The sequence below is a fragment of the Solanum pennellii genome, chromosome 5, assembly GCF_001406875.1.
Source record: "Solanum pennellii chromosome 5, SPENNV200".
Classification (NCBI taxonomy): Eukaryota; Viridiplantae; Streptophyta; class Magnoliopsida; order Solanales; family Solanaceae; genus Solanum; species Solanum pennellii.
In genome coordinates this window covers 14,195,957-14,211,584 of record NC_028641.1, presented here as the reverse complement: position 1 = coordinate 14,211,584, position 15,628 = coordinate 14,195,957, and the positions used below count along the sequence as shown (strand labels likewise).

The 15,628-nt window shown below is 32.1% G+C and overlaps 1 long non-coding RNA gene across 1 annotated transcript; it reads left to right on the top strand.

Annotated features, from left to right (window-relative positions):
* Positions 1 to 1,201: 1,201 nt before the first annotated feature.
* Positions 1,202 to 4,707, top strand: LOC114077220. Its single transcript, XR_003578201.1, has 2 exons — positions 1,202 to 1,351; positions 4,508 to 4,707. It is a non-coding gene; the product is annotated as an uncharacterized LOC114077220 (long non-coding RNA).
* The last annotated feature ends 10,921 nt before the right edge of the window (positions 4,708 to 15,628 follow it).

Below are 15,628 nucleotides of genomic sequence, written 5' to 3'. Positions count from 1 at the left end.
CTACGATTGTGACACTGATGAACTGAAATTTGTTAACTAATAAAAATATGAATGAAATTACCGCAATGATGTCATTTTCGTCATTGCAATGTCAGTTCCGCCGATTAGAATAAGAGTAGTGCACTAAAAAGATATACTTCTAAAATATGGCGATAATTTTATTTTTAATATAACTTTGACACAATATACCTTTAGTATTTTTAATTACTAGGGTCAAATGCTTAACACATCGTAATAATATTTAAAAATATTATGCTATTATTTTTAGAATTAGTCAATGGTGTAAAGAAAATCTACAATGATAGTATTACGTACACCAAACAGACTCATATATTATATATCTGATCACTGGTCATTCTTCCATTTTTTCTATACTAATTGACTTTTGTATCATATCATATTAAAAGTATGAAAACTTTAAGTTCAAAGTTGGATTACAAAAATGAGTTTTTTAAATTGAAAAATACCTTACTAACTTTTAAATCAGACAAATAATGACACTTAAACTAGACCAAATATATGATTAGATGTAACAAATTTTCATTTTTCACTTTCTCATGAGGTTTAATTTTAGACTTTAACTTTAAAGCCTATAAAATATTGAATAATTTTTCGTCTTTCAAGAAAATATTTTATCAAGAATATTTAAGTGTAAAAATTTAAATATATATTTTATAAACATGATAAATACAAAACAATAGACGAAAAGGCAAATCATTCTTTTATATTATTTGAACTGATTTTATCTTTTATTTCTTATGAAATAAATATATATTCTTTTATGTTTTCTAATACATTTCTATTGTAATTCTTATGTTCTTCCTTATTCATTTTACATTTTACGTTCTTCATTCTTCATCCTTTAGCAATAAAAATAGAAGGTAAATTTATCACCATTTTTTATTCCATTTTGCAACAAAACCATACCCATACCTTTTTTCTCTATCACTTTTGCATTAACTCACAATTTTTGGTGTACACAATCTCTTTTTAATGAACTGGCATAAAATTTTAGTCAACTATATATATATATATATATATATATATATATATAAACTAGGAGGGCCATTTTAGTAAAGTGATTAAAAAAATTACAAATGGACTTAGCCCAAAGTGCTAAGTCCATAAAATCAGCAATAAATCCATAAATTAAATAGAACAAAAATATCAGAAAAGGAAAATACAAAAGTCAGTCCTCTAGAATAGCATCTTCCCCACGACTTCTACATAAATTAGCCATGGAGCTCCACAAATTGAGCTCCCAGAGGGGACCTGTCGATTGTGTATCTGCTGCTGAGGTGTGTTAACGGATCTGTGGAAGATCGAAATATTGGTTGCCAGTAATAATAAGGTACCCACCAACTCGATCATTATCTCCTTTGAATGTTGATCTATCTTCCATTGTAGTATTCACATTCAAACTCAACAATAGCAAGTTTATACCTCATCTCTCAAATCTACTCTCGGTGGATTGAATCCCAGACTAATATTAATACCACCACCAGAGCTTAGATCTTAAAGAGGGGTATTGAATTATTAAATCGTACAGGAAATTCAAGAACTCAGATCTTGAGGCTGATTCGCCGAGTAGAACAGTTGAACAAGAACTCATATCTTCTTGTAGAAATCAGTCTACACTTATCTTTTTCAAAGTGGCTCACCCACTCTTGATTGTGAACTGATAAGTTTTAGTCCACCAGGGCTTATCAGAAATATCATCCTGTTTCACATACTCCATATTTTGTTTGGCATGTTCCACTACATAAGCCAGTATGTGCATTTGATCTCATCATAATACCACCCATTATCATTCAGGAAGATCTTTATATCAGTCATGTTATGGAAAGTTTGTTATTCTGTAGGTTGTCCAAAAAGAGAACCCAATCTTGTCTAGTTATCATACCAAATAGAAGACGTACTACCTTTAGATTCTCACCTATATGTATTTCAATAATATCCCTATTCATCAGCATACACTTCCCTAGTTGTGATTCACTTTTCCATTGTATCAAACTTGGTATTTGCTTCTTACAATATTTATTCCACATGAAAATTAACCATAGAGTATTTTGAGTTATAAATCGCCACCAAAGTTTAGCATATAAAGCTTGAGACATGTCAATCATAGATCTAAAATCTAAACCTCTTCATGTTTAGGTAATAAAATATTTTTCCAGGCAACCAGTGTTGTCTCTTAATATTGACTTTGTTACTCCAGAAAAATTTGGCAAAGATGCTATAGATTTCTTTTAATGCCCATACTGGAGGCAAATAGCAGAAAGCACATGGATAGGAACACTTTGACGTACACTTCTCATAAATACTTCTTTACCTCCATAAGATAACGAATTTCCTTCCAAGCTTGTAACTTTGCTTTAACTCTTCCTATAAGATTAGAATAATGCTCTTTTCTTTTCCAAGCATGAGTGATAGGACATCCTAGGTATTTAAAAGGGAACTGACCTCTATTAAAACAAGTATTCTGTTCAAGAAGAGTTCTATCAACATCAGCTATATTTTGGTGAATATAAAAGTCACTCTTGTCTTTGTTAATCTTTTTCCCTGATTGATTATCATATTTCTTCAACACGGGCATAATCTTCTTTAAAGAATTTTTGTGGACTAATGTAAATATTATAGTATCATCTACATAGGCCAAATGATTTATGTTAACACTCCATTTTGGCATTCAATATCCCAGATATTGACTATCCTCAAATAAAGCATTTAGGGCCCTGGATAATACTTCAGATGACAATATAAATAATTTAGGGGATATAAGGTCCCCTTGTTTCACCCCTCTGGTGGAATGAAAGAAACCATGAGATTGCCTATTTATTAATACAGAATACCAGTTATTGGCCATTAATCTCCATGTCAAATCAACAAAAGTTTTAGCAAATCCCATCTTATTTTACACCTTAATCAGAAAAATCCAAGACACTTAATCATAGACCTTAGCCATATCAAGGTTAAATATAACATATGAAGGTTTACTATTCCTTCTACATATTTAACAACTCTTTTGTTAGTAACACATTTTCAATAATATTTCTACTTTTCATAAAACCTGATTGGTTTGAAGCGATTAATCTGGGGAGTAAGCCTTCCAATCTATTATGAACAACCCTAGAAATGATCTTGTTGATAAACTTACTCAAGTTAATTGGCCATATATCAGCAAAGGTGTAATCTGATCTTTTTTGGATAGTAAAATCAAATTAGTGTGAATAATTGACTTGGGTAGATATTTACCCCTAAAAAGCTCTTGGACATTCTGAAAATGTCTTGACCTATTATCTCTCAACAACATTAATAGAATTTACCTATCAAACCATCAGGGTCACCAACACTGTCACCATTTAGGCTTAAAAAAACTCTCTTCACTTCATTATGAGTAGGATCTCTACACAAATCTTCATTTTCCTCTTTTGTAATATTCTCATAAATGTGCCTCAATAGTGAAAAAGATGTAGCATCTCTCTCTTCAAGAAATTGGTTAGCATAGAATTCTGCTGCCTCTGCTGCTATTTCATTTTAACCAGCCAAGCACCCTTACTATCTTAAATTCTATTGAGTTGAAGTCTCTTTCTTATACGTTTCACAATGCAATGAAAAAATGTTGTATTTCTGTCCCGTTTCTCAAACCAATAAAATCTAGCCTTTTGTCTGCAAAAAAGTTTCTTCAAAGTGCAAGTATTTCTTGCGTTCTGCCTGAGCCTTCTGGAGTACTGTTCTGTTTTCAACATTGGGAAACTCCTCAAACAATTTCTTTTTAACTTTAATAATATCTTCTCGAATCACTAATTGTTTAAAGATATCACCATAAGTCTCTTTACTCTACTTACTCATGGCATTTTTAACCCTTGTGATATTTTCCTTTAATAATAGAAAAGGATTCAGATTTTCATTAGACACCCAATTCTGTCTCACAACTTCAGTAAAAAAAACATTTTCAGTCTTGATTTTCAAAATCTAAAAGGTTTCCTATGTCCTATCACCCCCTCCTTCATGTGTAGTAACACAACAGCATGATTTGATCATGTTCTAGCAAGATGTTAAACCTCCATATAGTGAACCAATTCTACATTAGTTGATTAGATAGGATTCTATATAGTCTCTCAAAGATTCAATTATTTCTAGCTCTTCCATTCCACAAGGTGAATGGACTTCCTTTGAATTGAATTTCTGCTAGTTCACAACTATGGATACAAACATTAAAATCTTCATGATTAGCATCTTGGACTAGTAATCCACCAATTTTTCCTTTTTCGTTCAAGACGACATTGAAATCTCTACCTATTAACCAAGGATTGTACATATCTGCTGATAGTTGATATATATCTTCCCAAAGCATTGGTCTATCCTCAACATTATATTTGTAATAAGTCATTTTTGACTTTGTTGTGATGTTTTAAGCATAATGTCAATTGTTGCTCAATATATATCCTTTACCACAGCAATATAAAAATCTGAATTGACGAAATATCATATTTTACCATTACAGCTTTCCTTCACCACCTGCATCTTCAGTCTTCTACAGTATCTGGCAATGTGTCTGGTAGGTTGGAAAGGTTCCAATAAACCAATGAAAGAAAATTTATGAAAATTATGCACTATTTGCACTCTATGGAAAGCTTGTTGGGATTTTTCACCAACCTAATGTTTTAAATTAGAGCTTTCATAATTAAATATTTGATCTATTTCTATTTGGCTGCACCCTAATACATTGATTTTCCACTCCACTTGCTTGCGCTTCCCTTTTATTGAGATTTTCAATAACTTTGGGGATAAGTCTGCTTCCTATGATAGATAATTCAGTTCCTCATTGGGATGTTCAACTTCTAATACACATGTAGCATCTGTTTGACTTGGTACCATAATGATAGCCTTGTAATTAGCTACCTTCTCTGTATGTTATTTCTTTGTTGTTTACTTGCTGACTATCACATTCATTATCAATACCACCACTGTCTTATGTAGATTGTCGTTCTATTGATTGATAATTGTCATTGCTATTATCTTTTACATTTGCAGGAATTATTTTGACATCCGATCCCTTAGCTTGATCATTTGATGTTTTGACAAAAAAGACTTTGTTGACCCAATGCTTAAATAATCTGTAGTATCTTCCCCTAGACTTGCAATTCTATTACTCTTCACAGCTCTCCATGTACCCGGGTCTCCAACTACCAATCCACTTGATAATTGCATCGTCTTTATTTTCCTCCTCCTTGTCTCCAATCTCCCTTTCTAGCACCACTATCTCTTGCTTTTTGAACAACATTGTCAATCCTTTTTGTCATGTACTTGCATATTACGTTCCCGACAATATTTAGGAACATAGTCATTTCTAATTTGAATTTCTTCAGATCACATCTCTCCAGTCTTCTCATTTATAATATCCATCATAACCAATTTAGGAAAATTTCCTTTCAAATCCACCTACCTTAAACCATTGCACAAATTGGTATAGTTTTATCAATCGCAGCTAGATTAAGTTGTACAGGCTTCCCCACTGCAAATGCCAAAGAAAATAAGCTTTCTTTGACAAAGAAAGTTTGCAATAGGTTTGAAAATGAAATCCAAGACAATGCCATAGTGGTTTCTTCATTAATCTTAAAACGTGCATCATAGATTAATGTGCGCATAAGATATAAGATCCATCGTTGCATTCAATATAGTAGAGCCCTTTCGAGATAAGGCTAAAAAAATCTGCATGCTGATTAAACCTAATAAGAATGTGTTTGTTGCGAAGTAGCTCAATATGACAATCCCCTTTAATATTACATTGCTTGGGAATTATCAATTGTAGCTCCTCCAGATCTGCTACAACATAAGTAAATTTGCCAACAACCGCATACTGCAAATTTTAAATTTTGTTCACAGTATCCACCTCTGCCAACGTCCATTAGATGCGTGGAACGCCTTTCACATATATTACTTCTTTAAATGCAATATGTACAGATGTAGGGGTACCATCTATAATCATATATCATATCATATATTTATATAAGAGAGAACCTTAGGCCCGCCTATGTGGCATCACAAGAAACCAAAATTCCCTTATAAATTTATGTATTTTCAAAACTAGCCCTCCCTTCTCATGAAAAGTTGTGATTTGATGAAAAAGTTGTGACTTTTATGAAAGTGCTAACTTTTTTGAAAAGTTGTGACTTTAATGAAGAGTTGTGACTTTAATGAAAAATTATGACTTTTATGAAAGGTTGTGACCTTTTTGAAGTGTTGAAACTTTTTTAAAGAGTTGTACCTTTCCGATAAGGCACAATAAATATTTGTTCAGACTATCTTATGTTGTCTATAAATAGAGGAATTTCTTGCCACTATAATTTGTAGGTTTTTTTCCCGCTATAGGGTAGTAAAACTCAAATACATTAATTGAGTTTTTATGAAGTTTTTTTCATTCTTAAAAATTTTCATGAAGCTTAATCTTTACTATAATTCATAGTGATTCATCAAACTATGTTAATTTCTTTTTCCTATTTTGCTGACCTTTTTTTTACTCTGTCAAAGTGCCAGCAAGGATGATTGAAAATTGATTTTCTCTTTTGTCCCTTTCTATAGGCTTCTTCATATAAATAAAGAAAATTGATTAAATTGCAATGCGACATTACTACTGTTGAAGTTTTTATTGCACAACTCATAACATTGCTGAAATGGTTGATGGTTGAATTTATTAGTAAATAAATCTTTTATTTGTGTCATTATTACTTTTATGTTTTTTCAAATTCAAATACATTAATTATGCCTCTTATAAAGTGTATTTCATTTCTCAAAGTTTTCTTCCTCCTATTTCATTAAGCTTAACTTTTTACTATAAATCATATTGCTTCATGTATCTATTGCAATTTCTTTTTGCTATTTTGGTGACTTGTTTGAATTATCTTCATAGTTCCAGTGAAGAAGATTGAAAATTTATCCTCTCTTTTGTCTCATTTTACAGGGTTACTTTATATACTTTTGAGAAGATTGCTTGTGGGTTGTGCTATATTTGATAGCACACAACAACAAATCTTTTATAACTAATACAGAACCAATGATGAAGTTCGTTAAAAGAACCAAAATTATTGCTCTCTTGCTTGCCACATTTAGTATAATATTTTGATTATTTTTTGTTAGGTACAAAAATTTGTATGACGTTGCACTATTTCTAGAATATTTGTATATAGACAATTAGTCCACATCTTTTATCGCAAGTTAACTAATTTGTCATACTTCTTCTTGTCTTCTATTTTAAGCATAATAAGAGATCTAGTTTTCGTGAAACTAACAAATGTCAAGAATACACTATAGCAAAAATATTTTTTATCTACAAAATTTATAACTTTTATAGTTTTATTAAGTTAAGAAATATGATATTTGTATTTAAGTTATTGTCTAAAAAATTTTTGTTCACTCCCAAATATAAATTTGTCTTAATATATTTGTACCCTGCTTTTGTTTTCTTTTTCTTTTTTTTTTTGTTATCGTTGTTTGAGAAATTGAGAATTTCATTAAATAAAAAAGTTTTGTTGGATAAAGTCGATATATGATTTGTATCTCTATAGGCTTTTGTCATTTACATAGCATTTGAAAAGGATAAATATATTGAAAAAAAATAGGATGGAAAAAAATATAGTAATATATTCATTAGTGAATTTTGAAGTATGATAATTAATAACAGTCCAAATTTGAAAAAAAAATTGAATTTATATATATTTGAATATTACAAAGGCATGTCACTCAAGGCTACAGATAACTTGAATTCATTATTAATGCAATGTCTGTAAGACACAAACATCTCACGGTATCAAATTATTATGGTTTAAAAAGATGAGTCGCTCTATTTTTTTATTTCTCATTTGATATTTAGTACTTATATTGATTAATTAATCTTAATTTGTACCACATAAGGACCTATTCAAGGGTGGTGCTCCACATCAGGAATGAGTCCTTTTATGTATACCTCCTCGTAACTTGTAAAAGAACAAATTGTTTGACATTAACTTTCTATGATTTTAATTGAAGAATATGATCTGTCAGACTTTTATTGTATTTCTTATGTATAAAATGACTTCTTTTCTACAGTTCTGATTATTATGGATAACATGGACAAATAATTTCGTCATTATTAAATCATATTTCGTCACTAAAAATATTGTGTGACGAAAAATAATTTGTCACTCGTTCGTCACTAAATGTGTGTCTCTAAAAGTATACAAAGACGATTTAGTGTTTCGTCGCTAAAAGTATTATATTAACTAAAAAAGGAAAAATCGTCCCCAAATGCTTAATCATTTGTGACAAATTTATTTGCTATAAAAAGTATATTTTTTGTAGTTAATAGTACGCTGTCACTAAAAAGGTTATTACTACCGACAAAATTATATCCTCGCTAATTATTTTACTTCAGTTAGTGACGAAATCAATTGTCTCTAAAGTTATATGTATTTTGTAGTTGAAAAAAATTAATTTCGTCACTAATGATATATATTTTATATACAATTTTTTTTTAAATGTACATATGATAAAATTTATCATTATAAATGATTTTTATATATATATAAAATCCCCTATCTCAATTTTTTTCAACGCCAAAAGCTCGCATATTATGCTGTCTTGGGAAATCGAACTCACAACCTTAAGGTTGGAAGTGAAGAGTGCTTACTAGCAGACCAAGACTCTCTTGTTGTTCTTTTTTGTTTTATTTTATACTTCATTCACTCCTTTCAAATTTAACTTTTGTAGAAACAGTATATTATATGATTATTTATACTCATACAAAAATGCATGAAATTTATCACCCACAATTCATTCAAATGTAGATTATATTTTAATTAAGCTGTGTATTTTTTAAAATATCTTAAAATATATTCAATATGATTTTGTCATTTTATTAATTTATTTTTTGTAAATTTTTTAAAATTATTCAGTACAATAATAAATTTATCTAAAATCAAACTTTTGATTTTATTAAAAAAAAGAATAATCCATTCAAGTTGAATATAGATACCGGTAACTATAGTACTTTATCATTATACATTTGAAATCCTCGTTATTTCATTTCTTTTATTTGTGCTTTCATTTTTTTAGTTTATTTCAATTTTCACGCTTGTGGAAAAATTTAATAGAAATTCATGAAATATATTGCACTTTTGTAAAGTCAAAGTTTGTAAGTCGATGTTATCTCTGTATAGTTACTTTACACACGTGTATGAAATTATTATTAATATGTACATATATATTGACAGAAGCAAATAGATCGACTTAGTTTATATAGTTTACTAAACACAAATCAATAGAAATGCACAAAAATTTGCACAAAGACTTGACAAATTATTATTTTTTGTCGTGCTTATCAAAGAAAGTGTATCAAATAAAAAACAAAAGTGCTAAACTAATAGATATTAGTGATCTAGTGGTAGAACGGTGCCACTCACAATAATTATAACCCGGATTGTATTTTCAAATGATGCATTTTATAATTGAGTAATTTAAGAAAATTGATGTATTGAACTTTTTCATTTTTACAAATTCGATCGAATTCATTAGTTTTAATATTTTCACTTGTCAATTAACAAATGGACTATGTCTACTTCTTATGAAGCACTTGTATTATTCTTTTTGTAAGTTGTCACTTGTAATTATGAACCATTGTAGCAAAAAAAATTGTATTTTGATATGCATTTTCTTCATAGCAAATAGTTTAGTTATTCACTACAAATTTTAAGTCGTCGCTCTTTAACACCTTACATATTTTTTGACAATTTTTTTGTTATCACTAAATCATAATTAGAGACAATAAAATATTTGTCACCAACTATTTATATTATTAGTGACGAAATAAATGTCATAATTAAATATAAATTTTCATAGCTAAAATTTATAATATTTAACTACGAACTCTAATTTGTCGATATTGCAACGATATATTTTTTTAGATGAAATTTTTTTGTGTCTAAAATTTAATAAATTATAAGATAAAAAACATATTGTTATATAAGTTACTAGTGACAAAATAATGTTTCACTGTCGTGACTAATACTACTTAACAAATGACGCCAATTGATTTTTTTGTGGGAAATTTTAGTGAACAAAACATTACTACAAATTTTTATGTTTCGTCATTAAATGTATGTGTCTCATATATTTAAACACGAAAAGTAAATTTTGTCACTAAAAGCGAATAATTAGTGATGAATTTGATGTCGTAGTCTGTCATAAAATACATACACTATTACTGATGAAACAATATGTTACCGATAACTTTAAATTCATGACTAACACCACTTAACAAAATGACTCCAAATGATTTTTTAGTGGGAAACTTTAGTGGATAAAAGTTTGCTACGATACTAAAAGTATGTATCTCATATATTTAAGCACGAAAAGTATATTTTGTCACTAAAAGTGAATAATTAGTGACGAATTTGATGGCGTAGATAATAATTTTGTAGCTATATATCATATAGGCAAAACCAATAACATACCTGTGAAATTTGAGTTCTTTGTCTCAAAATGTTAAGGTAATGATTCTAGTCTTTTTCATTAATGTAACGACCCATTTGGTCGTTTTGAGTACTAGAGATTTTTATTTGATAAAATACGATATCATGGGGTAGTTTTAATAACTTATTTAGTTGGTGATTAAAGAATATAAAATTAAAATTAGTTAGATTTAATATTTAATTAATCCATAATTTATACCCATATATATAATTAATAAAAAAATTAATTTATTAGTTAAAGAAAGAAGGGTTGTCATTATTTTGTTATCAAAGACAAATGACATGCGCCTCTTCTTCTTCTTCTTAGCGCCGCCGACCAGTTTGATATCAATGATAGAGGTAAAACTCACTTCAATTTCAAATTTATGTTATGAATGTTAATAGTTGGTTGTTTTTGTTAGTGTTAATGTATTAAAATGGATTGAAACGTTATTTAGTTTTTATTAATGTTAATATATTAAAATTAGTTGACACGTTATTTAGTGATTCACATGAGTTTGTGTTCTTGGCATTATCTTAGGACATCTTAATGACCAATAAATTGTTGACAGTGAACTAATTCATTATATACATATAGTATATAGAATGAATAGTGTAACATCCCATCACCAAAACAGATCAAAAATTAGTTTTTCAGAAAAATCTGCAGGTGCTATCAACGGTGGCATCGACGGACCGTAGCCTGAATCACGGTCCATCCTGCACAACCGTCGATGGGATCAGAAACTCCTAAAAATTTTAGCCTAGAAAAATGGGTTATGTCTTGGACGACGCACGGACTTACGGTCCGTAGGTCAAATAACAGTCCATAGTACGTCACCGTCTATCAAGACTCCCTTCAACCACTCTATGACAAGAGCTATGGATGACCAACATGGTTCGTAGGTGGACCTACGGTCCGTAGGTCTGATCGTAGGTGGAAAATTTGCAGCCACTAGAGGGAAATGAGTTGGGCCAACTTAAAATGATCATAACTATTAGCACAAAATGAATTAGGTCTCCCATGACCTAACCACAGATACATAATTGAATTACCTTTCCATATCCACCAACCTTGCTAAAATCAGACCTTCGAGTAAAAAGTTATGCCCATTTTAGTAAAGGTCTGTCGAACATGCCCGTTTAAGCCTAGAAACATAATTAAAACATATCCAAGTCAAATCATTAAATCAAAACTTAGAAAATTAGAAGCAAGAGAGGAGAAAAAATCTCAAGAACCCTAGTTCAAGAACGCCACATGCTCCAGCAGTTCCAGCCTCGAAACTTAAGTATTTTTCCGTGGATTTCATCACCAAGTATGTGGGATTTCACCAGTGGGTTCCTTTCACCCATTGGGTCCTTACTTTTAGTCAGCTCTTGATTCTCTTATCATGATTAAACCTAGGGTTTCTAGAACTTTGATATAACTTCATGAATTTATTAAATATATGTTCCAAATCAGATTATCATGTTATTACTCAGATTATCGCATGAATTTCAGAACCGCAGCTTTGTATTTCTTTAGTTCTTGAATTACACATGCTAAGTCATATATTTCAGATATACATTCCTCAATTATAAATGCATAATTACAAGATTAATTGTTGCATTCTCAGTTTGCATGTTCAGTTTTGAGCTATCCAGTATTTACAGAAATTCAGATATAATCAGTTAATTTACAGAATTCATTGGGAGTAGCATAATATCGAGTTGAACTAGGGTTTAGCGTACCCAATAGTCCCAGAACTACTAGCCGAGTAGGTGTAAGTCCCCTCTATGGTCAATCAGTTTACTGATCACGCCAGCATGCCTTTATACCTTTGGCAAGGTATATTGGGTCCTCTCGATGGGGCGTATACATCGGACTCCACATTTAGCTCATGTGGTTTTATTATCGGTTATTAGTAGCTCCCACAGTTCAGTCAGACTCTCTGCATTGACCATTTATCAGTATATTCGGTCAATTTCAGCATGTTATAAATTGGTCATTGAATCTAGTTAGCTCAGAATTCAGCACATCAAGTTTAGATTATTTTACTTGTTTTTGTGCTTGTTCAGTTATGTTTTATTTCAGCTTTACTCTATCCTACATGCTTAGTACCTTTCAAGTACTGACGCATACGTGCTCTACATCTTCTCGTGATGTAGGTTCAGGTTTTCAACATCCAGATCAGGCATAGATCGATTTCCCGATCTCCAGTTCAGCAGATTCAGTGGTGAGTCCTCATTCTCCGAGGACAACAGTCGTGAGTTTCATTTCAGTCTTTAGTCATTTAGTTTCAGTTTTTGCTAGATTTAGCTAGGGCTTGTCCCAGTATTTCTAGTCTAGTTTAGAGGCTATTTTCAGACATAGTTAGATTCAGCTTAGTATTGAATTAATATTTCTTTTGTATTTAACTCATTATTTTCAAATATCTCAGTTATAGAATATGGGCATTCCCCATCATTTCATTTTAAGTATGATTTTACTTCCGCAATAGTTTATTATCTTTATTATGCTCATCATCATGCCAGCAGGGTTAGCTTGGGATCACTTGTGGTCCTAGGTTCCGTGTCATTGTCTCGGAGGTAGCTCGGGGTGTGACAAAACTTGGTATCAGAGCACTAGGTTCAAGAGTCGTAAGATGTCTGAAAAAGCCGCACTAAGTAGAGTCCTTTTCATGGGTGTGAAGTGCACCACATCTAATGTTAGGGCGGCTATGAAGTGTTTTAGGAAAAATTTCACCTTCTTGTTACTCTTATCGTGCGTAAGGTATGATCTAATTCCATTCTAACTCGACGTTGAGCACTTAAGATCATGCCTTCTTGTAGAGCTTAGGCATGGAATTCTAATGCACGTAATGCTAACACAGTTCCTCTAGTACCAGATAAGGAAGTTCAAATGCAGAATTTCAGAAAGCCAATTCAGCTTTTGGCTCAGAGTATGACCAACCAGAACAATCAACAGGTTCTAGTTCCTACTAATAGAAATGACCGATTAGTGGCAGCCAGAGTTTGTCATTTTGTAAGGATGAATCCGCCTAAGTTTTTAGGGTTGCAAGTTGGTAAGGACCCACAAAAGTTCATTAATAAGGTCAAGAAAATATTTGGTGTGATGTCAATAACTGGTAGTGATAGGTGAGATTGGCATCCTACTAACTCAAGGATGTGACTCACATATGGTTCACTCAGTGAAAGACAACAGACATGACTTTGTCTTTTGTAACTCAGTATAGCAGTCCAATTCAGTGTTAGTCCAGCAACTCTCTCAGAACCTTTGTTGGTCTCTACTCCAGTCGGTGACCCAGTTATAGCTAGACGGGTATACAGAAATTACCCTATTACAGTATCTCAGAAAGTTATCTCAGCAGATCTAGTAGAGTTAGAAATGGTAGACTTCGATTTCATTCTAGGCATGGATTGGTTACACTCATGTTATGCCTCATTCGATTGTAGAACTAGGATTGTTTGTTTTCAGTTTCCAGACGAACCAATCTTAGAATGGAAGGGTAGTATCCTAGCGTCTATGGGTTGATTTATTTCTTACCTTAAGGCCAGAAAGATGATATCTAAGGGTTATCTCTATCATCTAGTTCGGGTTAAGGATCCTAGTCTTGAAACCCCATCTCTTGAGTCAAATCTAGTAGTCTGTGAATTTCCAGAAGTGTTTCCAGAAGATCTTCCCGGAGACCCTGCCGAAAGGGAAATCGACTTTGGTATTGATCTCCTTCAAGATACCAAGCCTATTTCTATTCCTCCTTACAGAATGGCTCCAACAAAGCTTAAGGAATTGAAAGAGCAGTTGAAAGACCTTCTACATAAGGGTTTCATCAGACCTAGTATTTCACCATGGGTGCACCAGTATTGTTAGTAAAGAAGAAAGATGGTTCTCTCAGAATGTGCATTGACTATAGACAGTTGAACATGGTCACAATCAAGAATAAGTATCCCATCCCTAGGATTGATGACTTGTTTGACCAACTTCAGGGTGCTAGTCATTTATCAAAGATAGACCTAAGATCAGGTTATCATCAGCTCAGAGTCAGAGATAGTGACATTTCGAAAACAGTATTCAAAACTCGGTATGGTCATTATAATTTGTAGTTATGTCGTTTGGACTAACCAATGCTCCTGCAACTTTCATGGATTTGATGAATAGAGTGTTCAAACAGTACTTAGACTTGTTCGTTATCGTCTTCATTGATGATATCCTCATTTACTCTAGGAGTGAGGAAGAACATGCAAGTCATTTGAGAGTTGTTCTGCAGACTCTCAAAGATTGCCAGTTATTCGCTAAGTTTAGTAAATGTGGATTTTGGTTGCAATCCGTTGCTTTTCTTGGTCATATTGTATCGACCGAAGGGATCTGCTTAGATTCACAAAAGATAGAAGTAGTGAAACAATGGCCCAGACCTACCTCTACTACAGCTATCAGAAGTTCTTTATGTCTAGCAGGTTATTACAGAAGGTTCGTGGAAGGATTTTCATCTATAGCCTCACCACTGACTAGGTTGACTCAGAAGATGGTCAAGTTCCAATAGTCAGATGATTGTGAGAAAAGCTTTGCAGAATTGAAAACTAGATTGACTACAACTCCTGTATTGACTCTACCAGAGGGTTCAGATGGTTATGTGATCTATTGCGATGCATCCAGAGTTGTCCTTGGTTGTGTGTTGATGCAAAGAGATAAGGTTATATCTTATGCTTCTAGAAATCTTAAGGTGCATGAGAAGAACTATCCAACTCATGACCTCGAGCTTGCAGCAATGGTGTTTGCACTCAAGATATGGAGACACTACTTGTATGGTGTTCATGTAGATGTGTTCACCGATCATAAGAGCCTTCAGTATGTGTTCACCCAGAAAGAGTTGAATCTTCGCCAAAGGAGATGGCTTGAGTTCTTTAAGGATTATGATATGAGTGTGCATTATCATCCTGGAAAGGCGAATGTAGTGGCGGGTGCTCTTAGTAGATTATCTATGGGCAGTGTAGGCCATGTTGAGGGAAAAATAGAAAGGAGATAGTGAAGGGTGTTCACAGGCTTGCTCGCTTGGGAGTTCGCCTTATGAGCATATCAGACAACGGTGTAACAGTTCAGGATGGGGTAGAATCGTCTTTGGTAGTGGAGGTTAAGGAAAAGCAAGAGAGTGATCCGATCTTGC